This window comes from Ursus americanus, chromosome 22, assembly GCF_024610735.1.
Source record: "Ursus americanus isolate L20-20 chromosome 22, mUrsAme1.1.p, whole genome shotgun sequence".
In the NCBI taxonomy this organism is placed as follows: Eukaryota; Metazoa; Chordata; class Mammalia; order Carnivora; family Ursidae; genus Ursus; species Ursus americanus.
This window is the reverse complement of record NC_142148.1, coordinates 42,047,119-42,062,710: the sequence shown is the minus strand read 5'-3', so window position 1 is coordinate 42,062,710 and position 15,592 is coordinate 42,047,119. Positions and strand designations below refer to the sequence as shown.

At 42.1% G+C, this 15,592-nt stretch overlaps 1 protein-coding gene across 1 annotated transcript in view; it reads right to left on the bottom strand.

Annotated features, from left to right (window-relative positions):
- Positions 1 to 1,248: 1,248 nt before the first annotated feature.
- The window catches only part of DTD1 (D-aminoacyl-tRNA deacylase 1), a 188,745-nt gene continuing 174,401 nt past the window's right edge, over positions 1,249 to 15,592 (bottom strand). Inside the window, exon 6 of the mRNA XM_045809758.2 lies at positions 1,249 to 1,889. The gene's annotated coding sequence lies outside the window, so the exon portion shown is untranslated. The remainder of the gene's footprint in view (positions 1,890 to 15,592) is intronic.

Below are 15,592 nucleotides of genomic sequence, written 5' to 3'. Positions count from 1 at the left end.
TTACCCCCTCCCTCTCCCTCCCCTCTGAAACCCTCAGTTTGTTTCCTGGGGTCCATAGTCTCTCATGGTTCATCTCCATCTCTGATTTCTCCCCCTTTGGATCTCCCTCCCTTCCGCTACGATCCTCCCTGCTATTGCTTATGTTCCACATATGAATGAAACCTCTGATAGTTGTCTTTCTCTGCTTGACTTATGTCGCTTAGCGTAATTCCCTCCAGTTCCATCCATGTCGATGCAAATGGTGGGTATTCATCCTTTCTGATGGCTGAGTAATATTCCATTGTATACATGGACCACATCTTCTTTATCCATTCGTCTGCTGAAGGGCATCTCGGCTCCTTCCACAGTTTGGCTATTGTGGACATTGCTGCTACGAACACTGGGGTGCATGTGCCTCTTCTTTTCACTATATCTGTATCATCTGCACTACCTAGTAGTGCAATTGCTGGATCATAGCATAGCTCTATTTTTAACATCTTGAGGAACCTCCATACTGTTTTCCAGAGTGGCTGTACCAGGTTGCATTCCCACCAACAGTATAAGAGGATTCCCCTTTCTCTACATCCTCTCCAACATTTGTTGTTTCCTGTTTTGTTATTAATTTGAAGTAGACAACTGGGTCAGATGAGATAGACTCAGAAGTTATTATAAAGGTCACAGATAGAGTTTCAGCATTACAAAAATGCCAAATAAAGATGTCTCCTTTACAGTTAGGCAAGAAGCATTTCAAGAGAGAATAACTATTTGCATAAGCATTAAAATATTATAGCTGTTATATAAATATATAATATGTATAGTAACACATATATAACTACTAACATCATATAATGTCTAAAAATGACTATAGTTGTGCCACTAATAGATTAAAATTAACTAAGAAACTCTTTGGCGGAATGTGGTTCCTTCTTCACGTAACTGTGTGGATATTGGTTGGATATATGGACAACCATTCAGCTCCCGGAAAAGGGGCATCTGTATGGTCCAACATGCTGAGACCTTTCTTGACCTCCCAAAGGTGAATAAATCAGAGATGGCAGCCACACTTGGTCTCAGTCATTGGGCCAATCCAAAACTGGATTACCTACCCATGTACACTCCCCCTTCCTGCCACTTCATATCCAACTAAAATGTCATCAGCTACAAATTACCAGTGATAGGCTCTCACGGAATCAGAGATCTGTGTAGGCCACTGAGAGAAGGCCACTTGCAAGACGGTTATTTGAAAAGAAGTATAGATTATACAAAGAGTGGGGTCAGACACATTGTATTTCTACAGACAAAATTATTAAGCAGAAACACAGCAGGATTTGTTTAATAATAAAGTGGTTTGTTGGGGTTTAGGATTTTATTATTTCTTTTTAGAAAAATGAGAAAATTTACAAGATGCAAAGGTCTTACACAATACATTATCACCAATGTTTGTTCTCTTTACACCTAAACCAGGCCCTGGCTTAGCCAGTGTTGGGAAGAACATGGACAGCGTGAATGCAGTTGAGACCCATCATGAACACATGTGAAAGGAGGACCGGTGACAAATGATGTTGGGCCAGCCTGTTTTAAAAGCAAGCCAAGAAATCACAGGAACCAGCAAAGTCTTTGCATGGGGGAAGCATGGGTGTATGCCCTGCTGCCATGTGCATGGGGTGCACACCCCTGCACTGCCAGTACCCACTTTCGCTATTAGACCACAGCAACAACAGAAAATGGTATCATTCCTTTGGTGTTGTTGTTTTGTTTTGTTCTGCTTTGTTTCTGCAGGGCTACTCAGCATCCCAATTTCTTATTTCTGTCTTCCTTTTCATGATTCAGTCCCAAATTCTTAAAGCAGTGTAGGTACTCAACATCTTTCATGAATTTTTCGGGATCCAGTTCCGCCCAATGATAATGCACTAAAAAGAACAAAGATAAGACACATTACAGGAGAAGGTCCCAAAATATGCCTTCAAATCCTATTTAAAAAATATAACCAAGCCTAAAGAAACAGCTGTAGGATACCCTTTCAGTTCATACAATGACAACAGCATGACAGTGTTTCACTATACTATGAACAATCTGCCAGGTTGTCATGTATAATTCCAAACACCTTCTCACCAAAGTTTCCAACTTATTAGAACCTCATTCTTATAGCTCAAAGAGACATTAGATATCTGGGAACTAACTCACTTCTTAATGGCCTTTGGAACAAAAAGAATGAGAAAATATTTTAAAGTATTCACTTTAAATGAAAAGGCAACATATCACCATCTGTGATATGCACCTAAGGCAGTATGTAGAGGGAAATTCATAGCACTCAAAGCTTATATTAGAAAAGAAAAAAGCTATCACAGCAATAATCTGAGTTTCCACATTAAGAAACTAAAAGAATAAAAGCAGAGTAAAACCCAAAGCAAGCAGAAGAAGAAAAATAAAGACTAGAACAGAAACTAATGAAATTTCAAACAAAAACAAAAAATAAATGCAAAGATCAGTAAACTTGATAAACCTCTTGCTAGACATCAAGAAAAAAGAAGACATAAGTTATGAATATGAGGAATCAAAAAGGCAACATGAGTATGTTTTATATACATTAAAAGAATAAAAAAGGATAGGTCACAACTTTATTCCCACAAATTAGACAACACAGATGAAACAGACAAATTCCTTGAAAAAAGATTAAAAAGTCTCATTTCCAAGTCCTTTCAATCATGAGGGAGGCAGAGGGGAACCTAAATAAAGCACAGGAACAGGGAATAAACCAAACACTAGATTTTGAGGTATTTTTAATACTGCTCAAAGGATGGTAGGTTCTTCAGTATAAAGTGTCTCAAGTTTGCCTCTGCAATTCTGAGGCTACCTTGCCAAGATTTGTGAGGCAGGCAACTGACATCCAAGAATTTAAACTAAACCTCAAACATAACACAGAGTTTCTATTCCCTCAGATCTAAATTCTAATCTAATCTAAAAGATTCTGATAATAGTAGGTTGCATAGTGATACCACATCTGTGAATATGCTTTGGGATGCCCCCAGCACAGGTCACATTCTTAGAAAAGGGTTGTATTATCAGCAGATGTCTCAATAGAATTAACAGCCTTCCATTCCTGCACCCAGCTTGATATGGAGGCCCATGGGGCCACACTAGAAAGGCTAATTATAACTACAGCTATGTTCTTCGGTCCTATATGGACCCACACAAGGGACTGAAATTTATCCCAAGGCCTACCCTCATGCTCTAAAACCCACCAGTCACAGTCCTGCACTACTTCCTAAGACAGATCTCAAAGACCACAAGGGGATAGGAATTATACAACATAATTCCTGGGGACCATATTACTTCCATTTTTAAGTCAGGAAAAGCAGCCATACATTCCTGTATTTTAATCAAGATGTTGACCCAAATCTAGGCAATGGGGTGTACTAATGCCTCTTTCCCCATCTGCAATACTAATAACTAAAATCCTGAAATTGGATCTCACATTGACCTTTGGGGAACTTCATTTTCTTGGTGCAGATTAAAACCTTTGTTTTTGAACTTAAAATGAGCTTTGGGATCCTGCTTTAATATATTATTCTTTTACATTTACTTCAAATAAATATTCTACGTGTTTCAAACCTTTGAGATAATAATGCTTCCAATATTTGATTGCATATGGAAATGATAAGGTTTACTGAAGAACAACAAATGATCTGGAAAATGTTCACAATATTCCATTATATGATAGAAGCAGTGACATTATATATACAGTCTGTCTTTATGTAAAACTAGAGAAAGAGATATAAAATTATCTGATTAGAGAAAGTGCTATAAAAGCATTATGTTAATAATGATTATCTTTTTTTTTTTTTAAAGATTTTATTTATTTATTCGACAGAGATAGAGACAGCCAGCGAGAGAGGGAACACAAACAGGGGGAGTGGGAGAGGAAGAAGCAGGCTCATAGCGGAAGAGCCTGATGTGGGGCTCGATCCCGGATCGCCGGGATCACGCCCTGAGCCGAAGGCAGACGCTTAACCGCTGTGCCACCCAGGCGCCCCAATAATGATTATCTTTGATGAAACGGCAGGCAACTTATTTTCTTTGAGCATTCTGGCATTTTAAAAAATTTTCTGTGATGAATGAGCATTAATTCTGTAAAACAAAATGGCTTTCAAAAGAAATTTTATGAGAAAGACAATCCAGAAATTCCAATTCCCTACCAGAGAATCACAGAACTAGAAGGGATCCTGAAAGGTTATATCCCAGGGGTTCTCAAAGTTTACAGTAAACCACTCAGGCCTAGGGACTTCATAAAGCACTTAACCTGAAAGATTTAAACTAAGAATTCCTTCAGAATTAACTGTTCTAATACTGGGATACCCAACAGGGACACCTCATCATAATATCAACAGTAATAACATCAGTGATGAGCTCCCAAACCACATGCAAGAGCCTTCTGGCCAACAGTAGCCACTGTTGCACCTGAAAGCCACTGCCTGACCACATGGATTGGTCAAATAGATGCTGCTTTTTATTTCCAATCTCACTTTTAAACAATGTTCCTTCTCATTTTCTTTTTTTTTTTTTTGTAACAATTTTTTATTATGTTAGTCACCATACAGTGTATCATTAGTTTTTGATTTAATGTTCCATGATTCATTATTTGCATATAACACCCAGTGCACCATGCAATACGTGCCCTCCTTAATACCCATCACCGGCCTATCCCAGTCCCCCACCCCTCTCCCCTCTGAAGCCCTCAGTTTGTTTCCCAGAGTCCATAGTCTCTCATGCTTCATTCCCCCTTCTGTTTACCCACCCTTCATTCTTCCCTTCCTTCTCCTACCCATCTTCTTAGTTCTTATGTTCCATAAATGAGTGAAACCATATGATAATTGTCTTTCTCTGCTTGACTTATTTCACTTAGCATAATCTCCTCCAGTCCCGTCCATGTTGCTGCAAATGTTGTGTAATCGTTCTTTCTGATGGCTGAGTAATATTCCATCGTATATATGGACCACATCTTCTTAATCCAGTCATCTGTTGAAGGGCATCTCGGCTCCTTCCAGAATTTAGCTATTGTGGACAATGCTGCTATGAACATTGGGGTGCATATGGCCCTTCTCTTCACTATGTCTGTATCTTTGAGGTAGATACCCAGTAGTGCAATTGCTGGATCACAGGGTAGCTCGATTTTTAACTTTTTAAGGGACCTCCACACTGTTTTCCAAAGTGGCTGTACCAACTTGCATTCCCACCAACAATGTAAGAGGGATTCCCCTTCTCCACATCCTCTCCAACATTTGTTGTTTCTTGCCTTGTCAATTTTTGCCATTCTAACTGGCGTAAGGTGATATCTCAAAGTGGCTTTGATTTGAATTTCCCTGATGGCTAATAATAATCAGTTGCATTTCTATACATGAACGAGACTGAAGAAATAGAAATTAGGGAATCCGTTCCATTTACAATAGCACGAAAAATCATACATTATCTCGGAATTAACTTAACCAGAGACGTAAAGGATCTATATTCTAGAAACTACGAATCACTCTTTTTTTTTTTTTTTAAAGATTTTATTTATTTATTTGACAGAGATAGAGACAGCCAGCGAGAGAGGGAACACAAGCAGGGGAAGTGGGAAAGGAAGAAGCAGGCTCATAGAGGAGGAGCCTGATGTGGGGCTCGATCCCAGAACACCGGGATCACGCCCTGAGCCGAAGGCAGACGCTTAACCGCTGTGCCACCCAGGCGCCCCCTACGAATCACTCTTGAAAGACACTGAAGAAGACACAAAAAGATGGAAAAATATTCCATGCTCATGGATCAGAAGAATAAACATAGTTAAAATGTCTATGCTACCCAGAGCAATCTACACTTTCAATGCCATCCCAATCAAAATACCAATGACATTTTTCAAAAAAAACTGGAACAAATAGCACTTAAATTTGTGTGAAACCAGAAAAGGCCCCAAATCACCAAGGAATTGTTGAAAAGGAAAAACAAAGCTGGGGGCATCACGTTGCTAGATTTCAAGCTATACTACAAAGCTGCAATCACAAAGACTGCATGGTACTGGCACAAAAACAGACACGGAGACTAATGGAACAGAATAGAGAACCCAGAAATGGACCCTCGGCTCTTTGGGAAACTAATCTTTGACAAAGCAGGAAAAAACATCCAGTGGAAAAAGGACAGTCTCTTCAATAAATGGTTCTGGGAATATTGGACAGCTACATGCAAAAGAATGAAACTTGACCACTATCTCACACCATACACAAAGATAAACTCCAAATGGATGAAAGACCTCGATGTGAGACAGGAATCCATCAAAATCCTAGAGGAGAACATAGGCAGCAACCTCTTTGACATCGGCCACAGCAATTTTTTTCATGACACATCTCCAAAGGCAAGAGAAACAAAAGAAAAAATGAACTTGTGGGACTTCATCAAGATCAAAAGCTTTTGCACAGCCAAGGAAACAGTCAAAAAAACTAAGAGGCAGCCCAGGGAATGGGAGAAGATATTTGCAAATGATGCTACAGATAAAGGACTGGTATCCAAGATCTACAAAGAACTTCTCAAACTCAATACACAAGAAACAAATAATCAAATCAAAAAATGGGCAGAAGATATGAACAGACACTTTTCCAGTGAAGACATACAAATGGCTAACAGACACATGAAAAAATGTTCCTTCTCATTTTCTTGAACATAACCATGGAAAAACCTAGGGGCCAGGGTGCTGGCTGTTAGGTGGGTGTGGCTGGAAGCATGAAAGGCAAGGGGGGAGGGAACTATCTGTGGGGTCCACCTGCCAGATCATAAGCACTGAGCAGAACTTATGTGCAAGCTGACAAACACATGATTCTGCACAAAAGGCTGTCAATATTTAGAAACCCTGGAGGAAGGGTACTGTGCCTCCCTGTGAGAGCCATTGGCATCTACTTCCAAGTGTATTTTTCCAAAGTCCCTGAGAGTCAGATGAGCTATCTGGCGGCAGACATGACCAGCAGGCTGGAGGTACCTGACAGGCAGCAGTAAGTGCCTGAGATAACGGAGCATCACAATTTTAGAGCCTTATGGAAAGAAGCTTCTGGAGTGGTTCTCTTTTATTGCCTGCAAACATCACGGGCAGTAGGGAATAGTCCAGCACCTGAAGAAAGGAATTCCTCAATAGCCTGTTTGAGTCTCTCAAAGACGCTGATTTCCAGCTGATCTGCTTCTGGCTTCAGGCCATTCGAGCAACCACAAGATGTAAGTGCTCGAGTTAAGATACACAGACCACAGACCTGCTCTCCAAACCACTGTCAAAAGAACCCAGCTTTTACGTATTTATTTCAGGCCACAGCTAGGAATCTAATCTGAATTCACTTACATAGAAAAGAAAGCCTGTTCTATGAGAAAACATGAGTCTCTGAGAAGTCCACATATTAGAGAAGGATTCACTCTGACTTAGCATTTGTAGAGATTCCAGTGAGCCCTCCACTGAACCGTCAAACTGAAGAATCTCTGCTTTTACACGAGGGCTGATGGTCCTGACTTGGTGATGAGAACATGGGGACAGTGATTCAATTTCCTGATTAAGACAAAAATCTTAGGCACCTGGGTGGCTCAGTTGGTTAAGCAACGAAATCTTGATTTCAGCTCAGGTCTCGATCTTAGGACTGTGAGTTCAAGCCCTACACTGGGCTCCATGCTGGGTGTGGAGCCTACTTAAAAAGAGAAGAGAAGATGAGAGGAGAGAAAAGAGGAAGGGAGGGAGGAAGGAGGGAAAAGACAGAAGGAAGGAAAGAAAAGAAGGTAGAAAAGGGAAGGGAGGGCAGAGGGAGGGGAGGGGGGAGAAGAGGGGAAAGAAAAATAAGACAGGAAAGCTTGGTGTGGTGTACTAAAGGAAGAAATTTCGACAGCAATTAGTTTTTATTTTGCCTTAACTTCTATGCTATCTATTGCTCACGTATATTTGTACATATTTAATCAAGCCAGTCTTACAGAACTGACAGTGGTTCATAATCTTCACTTGTCCAACTGAACTTTCTGCAATGACAGGCTTGTTGGTCTTTTTCTTTCTTTCTTTTTCTTCCTTCCTTCCTTTCTCTTTTCTTTCATTTTTCTTTCTCTTTCCTTTTATTCTTTCTTTCTTTTTCTTCTTTCCTTCCTTCCCTCCCTCCTTACTCTTTTTTTCTTTCTTTCTCTTTCTTTCTTTCTTTCTTTCTTTCTTTCTTTCTTTCTTTCTTTCTATCTTTCTGTCTGTCTGTCTGTCTGTCTGTCTGTCTTTTGGTGCAAAACGGTGGTTTATTAAAGCACAGGGGACAGGACCCATGGGCAGAAAGAGCTGCTGCCCCGGGGTTATGAGAGGTGGCTGATTATATACTCGGGAGTTGGAGAAGTAAAGAAAAGAGAGGTTTCAAAAGAACTTTCATATGCACTGGAGAAGATGGGGAATTTCCCTGAAATGAACGGAGTTTCGGCAGCTGCTTGGGAATATTCCTTTTAGTCCCCATCCTGAGGTAGACTAACCATAGAAGACTCCAGTTATAGCCATTAACCCAGGAAATGAGTGAGGGAGAAGTCACCACATCTATTAGGAAGAACAGTGAGAGAGAGAGAGAAAGTGTGTGTCTCAAGAGTCCCCTTTGTCTGGGATAGCCTGTGTTTCCTCCAGCAACCCAGGTTTACTCGAAGGAGGCCTATTTAGATAATTATCATCCAATGTCAGGAGGGAGTTTACTACCTGACACATTCAGGCAAAAGGGCCTTAGGCTGGGGTCCTGGTGTTGAGCAATGAAGGCCTAGGTATGAGCAGTGAAGGTACCCTAGGTCCATTTGCCCTATTTCCTACAGAGGAGATCTGACAGATACAACTGCATCCATGCAGTGTGACAGGAGATCAGTCCTTTCCTAAATTTTGCAATCCGAATTGTTTCCAGTGGGTCAAAAGGCATCCCAAGGGAGAGCCCTCGTGGAGTCAAAAAGCTTACTGAGGCCATGCTAGTAGAGAAGGTCCATTACCAAAGAAAATCCCTCCTGACTCCCAGATGCCGTGCCATGCACAGGATATGTCAGAGGTTCCTGGTGTCAAAGTGACCCAAGGCGTCCCACGAACAACATTGCTATGATCATCACTGCCATCAAAGGCCCCTGTAGGATGGAGGCCTGCCCTCCTCCTGCTTCCCCATTGCATCCTAGGCTACAGATGGGTGCCTGGCATATGGACCAAAATACCATGCCTTGAAGGACCTGCCATTTTTAATGCATGGAGAACACTAGAAAAGTTTTACAAGGGAAATTACCCAATTTTGTAACTTAAGTAGTGATAGAGGACATTGACAGAAAACATTAAAGATGGAAATCCATCATGGCCTAAGTGACATTCCAACACATGTAGTTCTTACAGCCAACTCCCCTAGGAAACGGTCCCCAGTTGGGTTTTAATTCCATCGGGTCGTGGTTTTGGCCAACTCCCAGGGGAGGTCCTGTGGCCAGAAGCAGCTAGACCAGGGATATGGAGGGGATCACATTAGATCAATCAGGAGGAAACCTCACACGGGAGTCTTAAGATTGCCAGCTGTCCTGGTGACTTAGGTCGCTATCCTGTACCCAAGATAGACAACGTTGTATAAGGACAGGACTAAAGAGACGGCATCAGGTTTCTGGGTCTTATTACCATCCCAGCCGGGGTACTAACTTCCAGCCAAAAGGCAGGCTTTCTCCTCCCTGTAGAGTAGCCACAGCTAGAGGATTACTATGTCAGCATCATCCAATATGGCAATCATTAGCCAAATGTGGCTACTGTGACTAAGGAAATGAATTTTAAATTTTGTTTAATTTTAATTTATTTATGCTTAAATATACACACACAGGTAGCACCTACTATATTAAATGGCACACTTCTAGGTTATCTGTAAGCTTAGCTCAATACTTCAGGAACAGACAGAATTACTAACTATGACAAGCTTCTTGCCAATTTATTTCTAATAAATGAAACAGAGGTGGAAGCCTAGGTGCAGAGAAAATCCAGCCCTACTGCTGGCAAAGTAACATAATGTACCTCCTCTGTAGCAGCGAGGAAGCAGTTCAGCCCCCTTTATAATAAAAAAGCCCAGAACAACATTAAGGTCTGGGAACAGTAACCTCCTCTAGGTTAGAAGAGAGAGAATGGGACAGAATAAATTGAAGAAATACCGCTTAAAATTTCCCAAATGTATTCAAAGACAAACATTTACAGGTTCAAGAAGCTCAGAAAACCCAAAGCAGTCATCAGAGTGAAACTGAAGATGTGATACAGATGTTGGAATGATCAGACAAGGGAAAATAACTGTGATTAATATGTTAAGGGCTCTAATGGGTAAAGTAGACAATACATAAGAACAGATGGGTAACGCAGCAGAGAGACGGAAACTCCAAGAAAGAATCAAAAGGAAATGCTAGAAAGAAAAAACACCATAACAGAAAGAAAGAATACCTCTGATGGGCCCATCAGTAGACTGGACACAGCCAAAGAATCAGCGGGCTTGAAAACTGGTTAGTGCAGACCTCCAAACGGAAATGCAAAGAGAGAAAAGAATGGGGAGAAAAGGAATGTGGGGCAACTGCAGAAGGTATAACATACGCATAATGGGATACCAGGGAGAGAGAGAACAGAGCAGAAGTATTTGAGGTAATAACAGCCAAGAACGTTCTAAACTGAAAAAAAAAAAAAAAAAAAAAAAAAGAAGATTTTGAAAGAAGCTGAAGGGGAGGGGAGGACAAGAGGAAGGGGTAAGAATGGGAGATGGCTGTGAACCCGCCTTACCCACAGAGGAGCAAGGATGAAAACTGCAAAGGGCTTCTCAGAAGAAACTATGCAAGCAAGAAGAGAGTGCAATAAAATTGTTAAACTATGGAAAGAAAAAACCACCAATCTAAAATTCTGTACCACCAAAATTATCCTCCAAAAGTGAGGGAAATAGACTTCCTTAGATCTGCATTGAAAGAAATGTTACAAGTTCTTCAGGCAGAAGAAACATGATATAGGTCAGAAACTTGGATTTGCAGGGTGCCTGGGTGGCTCAGTCAGTTAAGCATCTGACTCTTGATCTCAGCTCAGGTCTTCATCTGAGGGTCATGAGTTCAAGTCCCATGTTGGGCTCTGTGCTCAGCAGGGAGTCTGCTTGAGGATTCTCTCTCTCCCTCTCCCTCTGCCCCTCCTCCCACTTGCTGGCAAGCTCTTTCAAATAAATAAATATTTTTTTAAATGTGTACTGCAACATCTAGGGCAATCACTAAAAAAATGTTTAAGTTAAAAAAAATAAAAACAGCACCTAAGAAGCGCAGTTTTATACAAGAAGCACTAGCACCTGAACTGGGAATGAATGTTGACACAGGGAAGCAAAATGAAAGCTGTGGAAATGAAAGAGATTCTACTTTCTACAGGGGGGAAAAACCAATGAAAACACGACTATCCTTGAATACACATAACACAACTGCTCTAGCTCATTAGGAAGAAATGTGCTCAGCCAGATACGTCTTATTATTCAGACAAAGGTCAAGTTGAAAAAGCAAACAGATGGCAGCTTCCAAAACACTCTCCTTGCTTGGTTTCAAGTGTGTTGACATTTGAGGACAGAAATGTGGGGTGCTGCTCAGGAATATGCTCCTCTCACACCCTAATGATGGCAGCGAAGTAAATAATCAAATGAGGCAATACCTGACCTTGCAGTCAAAGGCAGAGAGGACCTCATGCACCTTTGGCTGTGGCCAGAAAGCGGGGGGGGGAGGGGAGTTGCAGCCTCAGAGGAAACCTTGAACCCTCCCAGCAAGGTGAGTGTGCCTGAAGGAATGAGACAGAGGACAAAAACAGAAATGCATTTTAGCACTTCCATGTCCGTTTGATAAAATAAGAAACACTGCAACGTGATAGAGAAATGTCAGCACCCTGGGAGTGTCCTCTGAAGGTTTCTGACTCCCTTTCAAAGAAAACTATTGCCCGAGCTCATGCAGTTTCTCACTCCATTTTCTTTTGCCTTTCCTTTCTCTCTCATGCCTTGGAAACTCAAAGCTGTCCCCTTAGGTCCTGTGAGGCTCCCTAGGGCTCTTTCTGTTTGTAAAGAAAAGCAAATGAAAACTGCAGCTCCCCTCACTGAGGCAGAGGTGAGGCTGCTGTTTTTCTCTGCAGCACAGTCAATGCCAAGGTCACCTTCTGTCGCTACTTAATTCAGTTCTTAGAGATATCTGAATATTTGGGGGTGATTTTGTGGGTCTACTGGGATGACAGATTTCAGCAGATGGGGCAACAAAAGCCTGTGGGCAATAAAAAACCCAAATACATAATTGGAGGACCAGCTGTCACTTATTCCTGGCCTCCTTTAGGGTCTTCAAATCTGAGAACACATCTATAATCCCAGAGGTAGGGGTACCTCAGCTCCTCCCTGGCCCTTGGCTGGCCGCGGGAGTGGGGTCTCCAAGGACCCCTCACGTCTGTCTATGCCTGGATGTCAGCACCAGCCAATGGGCCTCCGCTGCCATCTCTGGTTTGAATTCCAACTGGACACCCACCTTAAAATAAGCAAATGGTTTTCCTCATGCACTCAGTCAAAAAGCCAGACAGTGCTCCATAAATATGCAAAGAAAATGTGGCTTCTGCATTTTCATGTGCCCATCCAAACATCCTCACAAGCCTCCATCCCTCTGAGTCGCTGCAGGGGCAATCTTGAACCCACAGTAATTCTGCTCTCCTGGGTGTTAGAACAGCTGAGTCCTCAAATGACCTCTATACCTGGGTGGCTGGTGTGGCTCCGCACCTGGTGCTGAGCCCCGGGGACACCACTGAGCAGCAATTGATAGCTCAGGGGCCAGAGCCCTGACCCCTGTCTGACCTGAGCTCATTTTTGCCCTCACTAGCACTACAGACCCCTCAGGCCCCACGCTGGGAGCCACATGGAGATGGTGGTTGAGACCTGTAGGGTCCCATAGCAGCAGTGCTATGAGGTCATGACCCTCCTGGCTTCTGAGATGCAATGGCCTCTCTTAGCCTCTGGGGCAGGCTCACCTCACTCCTTCCACCAGGACCCATGGTCAGCCCAATTGACCCCCCACACCTCTCTTCGACACCCCTCACGGGGCAGGGGAGACCCTCTACTGACTCCTGCTGCATCTTGTTGCCTACCCACATCTTGCTGCCCCTTCTACTCAGCTGCAGCAGCCTCGCAGACACCTACAGCCATCCCACACAGCAGTCTCCTGCCAGGACTCCCACCAGGGAGCACAGCACAGGCCCCCAGGTCTCCAGCTTTCCTATCAACCTACCCACCAGCCGAGGACTCTAGCCTGGAGCCACACCACCAGGTGTGGCCTTGGGCTCCTCCTCCCTCTGTCCCTCCTCTTTCTCCCACTGCCTCTCCTAACCTGAAGCTTTTCTTCAGCTTCCCTCCTGTCAGACAGGGGCTCCCCTCTACAGCATTCCTGCTCTTTCACCTTCTCCCCACCTCCTCCCCAGGGCCATAATGATGACAGGGCTGCAGTGCCTTTGATTTACAGGGAAAAGGAAAACACATCTACTGTTTTCAAAACACTGTGCCCTTGAACTTGCTTCCACCACTACTGTGTCCCTTCTCTGGCTAGTTTTTGTTGGGTTTTTTTGTTGTTGGTTTTTTTGTTTTTGTTTTTGTTTTTTTTTTTTGACTCTTGACTAACATGAAGGTTAGGGACACCGACCCCTACACAGTTGAAAATCCACAGAACTTCTGACTACCCGAAAACTTAACTACTAATAGCTTACGACTAACCAAAGCCTTACTGATGAACTAAACAACACATTTTCTATATGCCATACATATTATGCACTGTGTTCTTACAGTAAAGTAAATGAGAGAAAAGACAGTGTTAAGAAAATCATGAGGAGGAAATACATTCACAGTCCCATCCTGTATCTATCAACACCAGAAGCTTTCATCTGTTCCCAAGATGAATTGTCTATCAGTACCTACGTCGTCATCCTATAGGACACAAAACACTGTATGCATTATCCATATAACTAACCCCCGACACCAAAAATGAAAAGATGTGAAGAAGAAATTCATATTTATTTACAGGTGTAATGCTAAGTGCATTGATAACAAAGAGGCAGCAATAGGATTGCTTTACAGTATAGCCTAGCCTATAGGCTAATGAATGAATCATTACACAGTTTTTCTGGCATATGGTATCACAGTCGTACTCTTAACACAGTACTGTAAACACTGTTAACATTGTTTTAAGCACCACTTACCTGTGATGATAGGCCAATATGCACTTTGTCCAGTTATAAGACAGAGAGGTATACTGAATAGTAATTCTTTGAAACCAAGGTTATAAAACAGCAAAAGAACAAACACATCATCAACTTTATGAACTTGTGGGACTACATCAAGATCAAAAGCTTCTGCACAGCAAAGGTAACAGTCAAAAAAACTAAGAGGCAGCCCACGGAATGGGAGAAGATATTTGCAAATAACACTACAGATAAAAGATTAGTATCCAAGATCTACAAAGAACTTCTCAAATTCAATACACATGAAACAAATAATCAAATCAAAAAATGGACAGAAGATATGAACAGACACTTTTCCAATGAAGACATACAAATGGCTAACAGACACATGAAAAAATGTTCAAAATCATTAGCCATCAGGGAAATTCAAATCAAAACCACATTGAGATACCACCTTACACCAGTTAGAACGGCAAAAATTGACAAGGCAGGAAGCAACAAATGTTGGAGAGGATGTGGAGAAAGGGAATCCCTCTTACATTGTTGGTGGGAATGCAAGTTGGTACAGCCACTTTGGAAAACAGTGTGGAGGTCCCTTAAAAAGTTAAAAATCGAGCTACCCTATGATCCAGCTATTGCACTACTAGGTATCTACCCCAAAGATACAGACGTAGTGAAGAGAAGGGCCACCCCAATGTTCATAGCAGCATTGTCCACAATAGCTAAATTGTGGAAGGAGCCGAGATGCCCTTCAACAGATGACTGGATTAAGAAGATGTGGTCCATATATACAATGGAATATTACTCAGCCATCAGAAAGAACGATTACACAACATTTGCAGCAACATGGACGGGACTGGAGGAGATTATACTAAGTGAAATAAGTCAAGCAGAGAAAGACAATTATCATATGGTTTCACTCATTTATGGAACATAAGAAATAGGAAGATGGGTAGGAGAAGGAAGGGAAGAATGAAGGGCGGGTAAACAGTAGAGGGAATGAAGCATGAGAGATTGTGAACTCTGGGAAACAAACTGAGGGCTTCAGAGGGGAGGGGGGTGGGGGACTGGGATAGGCCGGTGATGGGTATTAAGGAGGGCACGTATTGCATGGAGCACTGGGTGTTATAAGTGAATAATGAATCATGGGACACTACATCAAAAACTTGGGATGTACTGTATGGTGACTAACATAATAAAAAATTATTATAAAAATAATAATAATAATAATATCACTCACCTTCCGCCTGTCTAAGGATAGGCTCTCCGCTTCCACATGTGTCTTGCCATGATGAATACGTGGACAATGATGACAATGACACAAAATGTCAGTCCTTTCTGTACAGCTGCTAGGTTTTCACACGAGGACACACACATACACAACCCATCAGTTTACTAACTGTACAGCAC